The 10525-nt window shown below is 36.8% G+C and overlaps 1 pseudogene; it reads left to right on the top strand.

Annotated features, from left to right (window-relative positions):
- The first annotated feature begins 1582 nt into the window (after positions 1–1582).
- LOC106837724 (protein transport protein Sec61 subunit gamma pseudogene) lies at positions 1583–1865 on the top strand (annotated as a pseudogene).
- Positions 1866–10525: the final 8660 nt, after the last annotated feature.

Here is a 10525-nt window from a genome sequence, read left to right as displayed (position 1 = left end):
AAATAATACCAGGCATCTTTTCTGTCCACGACAGTATGAAACTAGAAATCAACTACAGGACGAAAATCAGAAAAGCCACAAATAGTGGAGATTAAACAAAATGCTACTGATCAATGACTGGGTTAATGAAGAAATCATGGGAGAAATCAAAAAGTACCTGGAGACAAATGAAAATGAAAATATGACATGCCAAAATTTATGGGATACAGCAAAAGCAGTTCTAAGAGGGAAGTTTATAGCAATACAGACCCAAGTCAACAAAAAAGAAAAATCTCAAACAATCTAACAGTGCACCTAAAGGAAGTGGAAAAATAAGAACAAACAAAGCTCAAAATCAGTAGAAAGAAAGAAATAATAAAAATGAGAGCACCAATAAATGAAATAGAGACTAAAAAAATAATAGAAAAAGATCAATGAAACTAAGAGCTGGTTCTTGGAAAAGATAAACAAAATTGACAAGCCTTTAGCTAGACTCACCAAGAAAAAAAGAGAGAAGGCTCAAATAAATAAAATCAGAAATGAAAGAGGAGAAATTACAACAGACACCTCAGAAATACAAAAAATTATGAGAATACAACAAAAAGCTATACACCAACAAATTGGATAACCTAGAAGAAATGGATAAATTCTTAGAATTATACAACCTTTCAAAACTGAATCAAGAAGAAATAGACAATGTGAATAGACCAATCATCAGTAAGGGGATCAAAACAGTAATCAAAAACCTTGCAAAAAATAAAAGTCCAGGACCAGACAGCTTCCCTGGTGAATTCTACCAAACATTCAAAGAAGACTTAATACCTACCCTTCTCCAACTCTTCCAAAAAATTGAAGAGGAGAGAAGCTTCCTAACTCATTCTACAAAGGCAACATTACCCTGATACCAACATCAGACAAGGACAACACACAAAAAAATTACAGGCCGGTATCACTGATGAACATCAATGCAAAAATCCTCAACAAAATACTAACAAATCAAATGAAACAATTCATTAAAAAGATCATCCACCATGATCAAGTGGGATTTATTACAGGGATGCAGTGATGGTGCAACATCTGCAAATCAATCAACGTGATACACCATGTTAACAAAATGAAGAATAAAAATCACATGGTCATCTCAATAGATGCAGAGAAAACATTTGACAAGATACAGCATGCATTTATGATAAAAACCCTGAATAAAATAGGTATAGAAGGAAAGTACCTCAACATAATAAAGGCCATATATGACAAACCCACAGCTGATAGCATTCTGAATGGAGAAAAACTGAAAGCTATCCCTCTAAGAACAGGAACCAGAAAAGGATGCCCACTTTCATGACTTATTTAACATAGTGCTGGACGTCCTAGCCAGAGCAATCAGGAAAGGAAAAGAAATAAAAGGGATCCAAACTGGAAAGGAAGAAGTGAAACTGTCACTATTTGCAGACAACATGATTTTATACATGGAAAACCCTAAAGAATCCACCAAAAGATTTTTAGAAATAATAAATGAATATGGTAAAGTTGCAGGATACAAAATCAACGTACAAAAATCAGTTGCGGTCGCTGTCATCTGCCGTGGTGGTGAGCAGGCATCATGGATCAGGTAATGCAGTTCGTTGAGCCACATCGGCAGTTTGTGAAGGACTCAGTTTGGCTGGTTAAAAGATGCACCAAACCTGACAGAGAAGAATTCCAGAAGATTGCCATGGCAACAGCAATAGGATTTGCTACAATGAGATTCATTGGATTTTTGGGAAATTGATCCATATTCCTATTAATAACATCATTGTTGGTGGCTGAATATCTTTTTAGAAGAGTGTTTTTCATCTTGGGGATTGGTGAATAAGTGAGGATTTGAGAAGCTCATGGAGTAAAAATTTGCCTATATATATATTTTGTGGTTTTCTTTCATTTTTTTCTTTCAAGATGTTTTCTATTTCTAAATTAAAATAATTTAAAAATAAACAAACTTCTCTTTTTTCCATCACAGATATTTATAAAAGTTTAATGATAGGAAATAATGAATTCTTTTCTCTCTTTTCTTTTCTTCCTTCCTTCCATCATTCATTCCATCCTTCATATTTTGGTTTATAGGAGAAATTAAAGAGCATGGTGAAATATTGCACTTTCTAAGTACCTTTATCAGTTAAACACTTTCGTATCACGGAAGAAAAAGCAGAGCAAGTAAAGGATGGTAAAGACAGTGAAAGATCGAGTTGGAGGGGAGGACAGGAGGTTTGTCCTTAAGCTCTCAAACTGTAAACAGGTAGTCAGAGCTCCTATAGAAGTTTAGGCGCTACTGGAAATAGCTTCCTGAGAACTACGGTTAAAACTTCAAGGTGAGAGGTCTTCTTGAGATGAACTAATTAGTCTCACTGTCGTGAACGTTGGAGGTTCTGAATTTTGTAAAGAATTAACTGATAATTGAATGTGAGATGAAAAGGGGCCTTATCTTCCCCCTTTTAACAAAGTAGTAATAGAAAAGTGAGACAATTTGTTCTCCTTAAAAAAACTATTTTATTAATCTGTTCATGGAGAGTTTAGTTATTGAACTTTACTTCCTAAGTTCTAATATTTTTCTGAAAATTACTTAGCACACATTTGGTGAATGCCCTCTGATTCTTAGTGACTAAGGTAGGCAGGTATCTAAACAGTATGGTTGGCCATGTTCCTTGGTTTGGGGATCCATGGTTCAGAGAGGAAAGTCTCTTTTCACAGTGATGGGAACATTTTCTGCATATTTTTGAAATCCTTATAGCCTTTCAGTCTTGAATGACTTGGTGTCTTTGAGAAAATAAAAATATAGCTTTGGCCATCTCTAATCTTAAGCAGACCATATAGCCAAATTTTACAGATATTTAGTGCCTTATAGGCTGAAATTTATGTGTGTGCGTGCACGTGTATATGTATATTTGTATCTATGTATACACAAACATGTATGTATACACAAGAACACACGTGCGTATGCATGAGCATATAAAGTACTTGTAGAAATTATTCTAAAATGTAGACTTGCTTTCCTTCTGGCAAAGAGTATATTTTCTTGTACGATAAAATGATTCTGAACATTAATATTTTCTTGGTGGAAGATAATTATGAATCTCTATTTATAGTATATATTTGGGCTGCTCATTTTTTATTTTGCTGACTTACTGGTACTTGACACACGGGTAGGTAAAGTGGTCTTTAAATATTTTGCATTTATACATGTAAAATGACGGCTTACCAACAAGTGTGAATAACCTTCGAATAACCTTCACACTCAACAACTGAGTTCTCAAATAGGAAAAAATAGATTTTTCTTATTAACCATACTCCCTATCTAAGAGCTAGTGTATTTGTGTTGTAAAACAGTACTTGTTAAACTTCAGCAAGTATAAGAATCATGTGAGGGAGTTTCTTTAAAACATGGGTCCTTGAGTCCCACCCCCAGAGATTCTGATTCAGTAGGTCTGGGTGGACCTGAGAATTTCCATGTCTGTCTCCCTGCTGATGGCTGCTGGTATATGGACCACACTTGAAGCAGCAAGGTTTTAAAGTTATTATTAATTTTCTGTTGTCTAAATATCTATAGCAAAACATACTAATGCTCTTTTTGTAGCAGCTCTGTAATTTCCATGAACCCCTGTACATTCTTATAAGCAAGGGTGTGACCACCTGGTCCACAAGACTAAAATCTACTCTGGTAACAAAAAAATCAGCAGGAAGACACTTCAAGGAGGGAGACAGTAATGATACAGACAGGATGGCAGAGTCTTGATGGGAAAAAGTAGGAAACAAAGCCTGGTTCCTATTCTAGTTGCCTTGTTACTGCTGGAGAGCAATGCTTTACTCCAAAACCTGCTCGTCTTGGGGCTTTTGTCTGCCATTTGTTCGGAAAGTTCTGCTCGGAGGGAAGGCTATTTCATTTAACCTGAGTGCAGGAGGCACCGTGGTGTTTTGTGTTTGAAGTGAGCACCTTATGTCAGAAAGCTCCTGCTTAAAATGAGCTGAGTTCTGCCTCTTAAGTTACACACTGGTCGTAACTTTGTGCTCTAGAAGTCTCTTCGGGTGGGTTTCCAGATCCCTTGGATTCAGTTGCTCATTTTCCAGGGCTTATTCTACCTCTGACCTCTCTCACTCCATAACCGCTCTTACAGTTGTGCACGTGCAGATCTCCCTCACAACTTTTGAGCTCCCAATAAATCTTGCTTTTTTTTAATCAACCTTGCTTATAGCACTATTTTGTAGGCTTTTGAGAAGACACCTAGAAAAGGCTCCTGGAATGGCTTGATTCTATGATTTAGTAAAGCTCATTAAAATAGAACATCAGACAATTCACTAACTACAATTTAATAAAAATATATTTGCATTCTTCTCCACCAAACACCTGTTGAATTTCTAAATGAATAGTATCACAAATGTTGACTGACTAGTAGAGATTGGACCATATGCTTATAGGACTAATGATGCTTATATATAATTATAGATAAGGTTTTATCATTTTAAAATTATTCCTTCTCTGTTGATCCTCACAATAACTCCATGTGATAAATAATGTAGATATTGCAGTCTTCAAAATATACCCACAATTCTCATCCTTCCACTGTCATCACACTATCCCACTCGGGTGTTCCCTTTAGGTTGTACACTATATATACGAGTGCATAAACAATATATTGTTTGGTTTGCTTGTTTTTGAGCTTCATATAAATTGAACCATGCTGTTTGTATTTTTTTATGTCTGGCCTTTTTCACTGAAAACAATATTTTTGAGGTTTGTGTATGTTGACACATAGCTGTAGTCCATTCATTCTCTCTGCTGTATAATATTCCATTGTAAAATTATTCCACAATGTATTTGCTCATTTTACTATTGATGGACATTTGGGTTGTTTCTAGTTTTTTGTTTGTTTCTTTCTTTTGGTTTTTTTTTTTTTTTTTTTTTTTTTGCTGTTGTGAATAACACTGCTAAGAACGTGCTTATACAAGTCCTCCAGTGTACCTGAACAAGTGTTTCTGTTAGTCTCATACTTAAGGGTAAAATTACAGGCTCAAATTATGTCCGTGCTCAACCTTGGTAGTGCCTGTCATTTTCTGAAGAGATTGTGCTGACTCCTACCCCCACCAGACGGACAAGAGACTTTCCTGCTCCGCCTCCTGCGGTATTATGTTGTGCATATCTTCTTCTGTCTGTGGCAGGCATTTTCATTTTTTTATGGTATCTTTGGGTATCCTCAATGATAGGAAAGAATTCTTAATGGTAACATCTCTGAATATATTGACAATTTCATTTAAAAAAAATCAGTTGCGTTTATATACACTAACAACGAAGTAGCAAAAAGAGAAATTAACAATTCAATCCCATTTACAATTGTAACAAAAAGAACAAAATAGCTAGGAAAAAACTTAACCAAAGAGGTGAAAGATCTGTACACAGAAAACTAGAAAACATTGTTGAAAGTAATTAAAGATGACACAAAGAAATGGAAAGATATTCCGTGCTCTTGGATTGGAAGAATTAACATAGTTAAAATGTCCATACTTCCTAAAGCAATCTATGAATTCAATGCAATCCCTATCAAGTTCCAATGACATTTTTCACAGAAATAGAACAAAGAATCCTAAAATTTATATGGAACAACAAAAGACCCTGAATAGCCAAAGGAATCCTGAGAAAAAAGAACAAAGCTGGAGGTATCACACTCCCTGACTTCAAAATATACTACAAAGCCATAGTAACCAAAACAGCATGGTACTGGCGCAAAACAGAGACACAGATCAACGGAACAGATGGAGAGCCCAGAAATAAACCCACACATCTCTGGAAAGTTAATTTTCTGACAAGGGAGCCAAGAGCATGCAATGGAGAAAGGAAAGTCTCTTCAATATATGGTGCTGGGAAAACTGGACAGCTGCATGCAAGAGAATGAAAGTGACCATTTTCTTACACCATACACAAAAATTAACTCAAAACGGATTAAAGATTTGAATGTAAGACCTGAAACCATGAAACTTCTAGAAGAAAACATAGGCAGTATGCTCTTTGACGTCGGTCTTACCAGTGTATTTTCAAGTACCATGTCTGACTGGGCAAGGGAAACAGTAGAAAAAATAAACAAATAGGATTACATCAAACTAAAAAGCTTCTGCACAGCAAGGGAACCATCAACTAAACGAAAAGACAATCTAACAATTGGGAGAAGATATCTGCAAACCATATATCTGATAAGGGGTTAATATCCAAAATATACAAATAACTCATACAGCTCAACAACAAAAAGACAAACAACCCAATTAAAATATGGGTAAAAGATCTGAACAGACATTTCTCCAAAGAAGATATACAGATGGCCAACAGGCATAAGAAAAGATGCTCAACATCTCTAATAACCAGAGAAATGGGAATCAAAACTACAATGAGATATCACCTCACGCCCATCAGAATGGCTATAATAAACAAGACAGGAAACAACAAATGTTGGAAAGGGAACTCTCATACACTGCTGGTGGGATTGCAAACTGGTGCAGCCACTGTGGAAAACAGTATGGAGATTCCTTAACAAATTAAGAATAGAACTACCATACAATCCAGCTATTCCAGTGCTGGGTATTTATCCAAAGAACGTGAAAACATGAATGTGTAAAGACATATGCACGCCTTGCACGCCTATGTTCCTTTCAGCATTATTCACAGTAGCCAAGACTTGGAAGCAACCTAGGTACCCATCAAGGGACTGATGGACAAAGAGGATGTGGTATATATACACAATGGAATACTACTCAGCCATAAAAAATGATGAAATCTTGTCATTTGTGACAACATGGATGGATCTTGAGGGTATTATGCTAAGTGAAATAAGTCAGAGGGAGAAAGTCAAATACTGTATCATCTCACTCATAAGCAGAAGACAAAAATAACAACAAACAAACACAGAGAGACAGAGATTGGATTGGTCGTTACCAGAGGGGAAGGGGGGAGGGAGAAGGGCAAAAGAGATAATGGATTATAATTTGTCTTTGGGTGGTGAACATGATGTAATCTACACAGAAATAAAAATAAAATGATGTACATCCAAAATTTGTGTAATGTTATAAACCAATGTTACTGCAGTAAATAAAGACAGAAAAGAAAAGAAATAAAAAAATTTAAATGATATGATACTTAAATTAATTTAATTTCTTTGACATTAAACAGAATAAAATTAAAAAGAAATTATAATCTAAAAAAATAAAACTTAAACCTATTGTTCAATATGGAGACATGGTCCACAAATATTTATTGAGCATCTATTACATGCTACCAACTGTGATTGCTGCATGGCATCCCCTAGTAAATCTCATGGATGAGTACAGTGGTTTTCTGTGTTCTGTGGAGCTCTGAGGTCTCACAGAGGGCCCAGGGGACATGGAGCGGGTAGGAAAATGGGAGACCCAAACTTCAGACTTCTGCTTTAACCTCAGCAGCTCTGCTTTGATCTTTGTAGATCAGAGCACTATTTAAATAGCATCCCATGTATTTTTCCTTTCCTTAATTCCTGTTTATCACATACTCTTTCCAACATAAAACTGAACCATGAGTCTGAGTATTGGGCCCCAGGAAAGAGGAAACCCAAAAGATTATGGTATGATCAAAAGGTCAAAGTTCTTATTTTCCATTCTCATAGGCTCCTGAAATGCAAAGCAGAGGCAGGCGTACTGAAGGCCAAAGTGCTTTTGATTTGGAAGCGTTTTGAAAGAAACAAATACGTATAGATGTTGAAAGGTAGTAGAATATGCCACCCCAAAATACGCCTCTATGGCACAAGGATTATTCTGGCATTTCAGAAACTGTTTGAAGTTCATAGAAATGTGTCAATGCCCTCGTTATCCAATTATTATCTTAAGTTGTTTTATGCTACAAAAATAATGGAATTTTCTTATCAAATGAACTTTTATCAGATCTTTACCTGTGGCCATTTTTTAAAAAAACCTTTTTGTCATTTATAGACAGTTATTGTTTTACTTTGATGCTTTTGCAAAAGTTCTTCGTCTTCAGAGAGATTCATGGAAGGGACCCTGACAAGTACTCTAGAATACAGAGTGCTGATAACTTTAAGATCATACCACTGAACTAAAACAAAGACAGACCTTGAACCTCATTGGAAGGGACCATACTAGGTCATTCTCACAACCCAGAGGATAGTCAAACTTTGGGATCTTGAACCTTGGGTCCACATCTCCCAATTAAAAAGGAGTCCTCCTGACTCTTCCAACTGCACACCGGCTGGGGATCTAAAATTAAAATTGACAAGGGAGGCTCCTCCCCAGAGGCAGATGACATCTTGAGGTGGACGGCTCTCGCAAGATCACAGATCAAGGTTTTCATCTCCAATATGAAATCTTTATTCCTTTTGCCTTTTCACTACTTGCTTCTTCTCAATTTTAATGCATGGGAAACAATGCTCCTTAACTCTGGCAGCCATTGCTGAATCTACCATTAAGGCCATAGCTACACAATAGAAGTCCCTAGACTTTCTTGCTAAGGTGGTTTTAATAATAGAATTGCTTTGATTACTTACTGGATGAACAAGGAGTCTGTGTCATAGCAAACACCTCCTGCTGTGCCTGGATCAATGTCTCTGGTATTGTAGCAAATACAAGAAATTAACAAACAAGCCCCTGGCTAGAACAAGTTGATGCCCCTTCAGGTACACTCTTCGATTTATTTGATATCAACTGGTTTGGTTCGTAGAGGCCCTTGCTAAGGAGCATATAGATATTCCTCAACTTACAATGGGGTTATATCCTGATAAACCCATCATAAGTTGAAAATATGCTAAGTCAAAAATACATTTAATACACCTAACCTAATGACATCAAAGCTTAGCCTAGTGAAGGGGAGCAGAATTTGTCAACCCAAAATATGTCTCTTTGTCATAAGGATTATTTTATGTCGGTTATTTTTAAGAAACATTAGACATAGGATAAGCTCCGAAAACCAAGCAGAAGTTACCCTTTTTTAAGAAACATTTACATTTATACAACACAGCTCCATTTGTAAGGGTGTCTCCCTTACTGTACCAGGAAGAGGTGGATGACCAGACCTCTAGAACCGCTCATCAACGGAGAAGGCAATGACTTAAATTTGCATAACAACCTTACCGTTGGTTACTGTGCTTTTCCTGGTAACCGCCCATAACTGACTCCCCATTCCCAACATCTTCTTTTGTCTTTAGCTGAAAATAGTCTTAAAGGTGGTGGTTTTGGCCATTATGATGAGTTACTCAATTTTCCCGGGTCTCTCCCGTGTATACAAGAGGTATATATGTTATTAAACTTCTCTTAGTTTTTCTCCGTTAATCTGCCTCATGTCAACTCAACTCTTAGACCAGCTAGATGAACCTAGAAGGGTAAACGAGAATTTTTTCCTCCCCAAGACTAGCCTACCTTAAATGTGCTCAGTGCACTTACATTAGCCTATAGTTGGGCAAAATCATATAGCATAAAGCCTATTTTATAATAAGGTGTTAAATATCTCAGGTAATTTATTGAATACTGTACTGAAAGTGTAAAACAGTGGTTATATGGGTACAAAATGGTTGTGGGTGTATAGGTTGTTTACCCTTGTGATCACATGGCTGACTGGGAGCTGAGGCTCGCTGCTGCCCAGCATCACAAGAGAGTATTGTACCACGTATTGTTAGTCCAGGAAAAGATCAAAATTCAAAATGCAAAGTATAGTTTTTACTGAATGCGTATCGCTTCAGCACCATCTTAAAGTCAAAAAATCGTTGTCGAACCGTTGTAAGTTGGGGATTATCTGTACTTCAGTCTCTCAGTATTATCCTCCTGACGGTCCTCATTGTAGTCTCCTTGGTGCGCTATGTTCTCTCAAAAGTCTGAAATACACGTTTGAAGCCATCAGCAGTACATCAGATGGTCTCACTGCGCTTGGAGAAACAGAAAAACAATGAACAGCAAAAACAATTCTTCCAGGGACATGACAGCATAAACATGGTGCCTGAGAAAGGCACTAATGACAAATCTTTGGTCAATCACTCATGTATGAGAGGGTGACCAAAAAGGAGGAATTGTTAAATTAATTAAACAAGGAGCCCATTAGAATGAGGTGGTTCTAATACCTTAAAAGCCAACGTAAGCACGGCAAAACCCAAGCCTGTAAATGTCTCAAGGTTAAGAAGTAAAAACCTAAGGACAGCCAATCACAGACAGCCAACTAGGCTTTCCCAAAAAGGCAACCGCTTAAGCCACAGCCAATCAAATCATCTCCTTGCTTTGCTTCTGCCTTTTCTCTGTAAGAGTCTTTCTCCAGCTGGTGGTGGAGCGCTCATAACAGTTCTGGATTGGAGCTGCCCAATTCGAACTAATTTTTGTTCAGATAAATTCTTTAAATTTTTAATATGCCTCAGTTTGTCTTTTAACAACGTTAATAAACTGTTTGTTTTTCTCTTGTAAATCTGTCTCTTATTACAGGAGGTCTCAGCCAAGAACTCAGAAGAGCAGAGGGAAAATTATTTTTCCTCTCCTACAATTCTTACTAGCCAAGAATCTAGAG

Source organism: Equus asinus, chromosome 11 (assembly GCF_041296235.1).
Source record: "Equus asinus isolate D_3611 breed Donkey chromosome 11, EquAss-T2T_v2, whole genome shotgun sequence".
NCBI classification, from domain to species: Eukaryota; Metazoa; Chordata; class Mammalia; order Perissodactyla; family Equidae; genus Equus; species Equus asinus.
The sequence above is the reverse complement of the archived record's forward strand: the minus strand, read 5'-3'. Positions and strand labels throughout refer to the sequence as shown.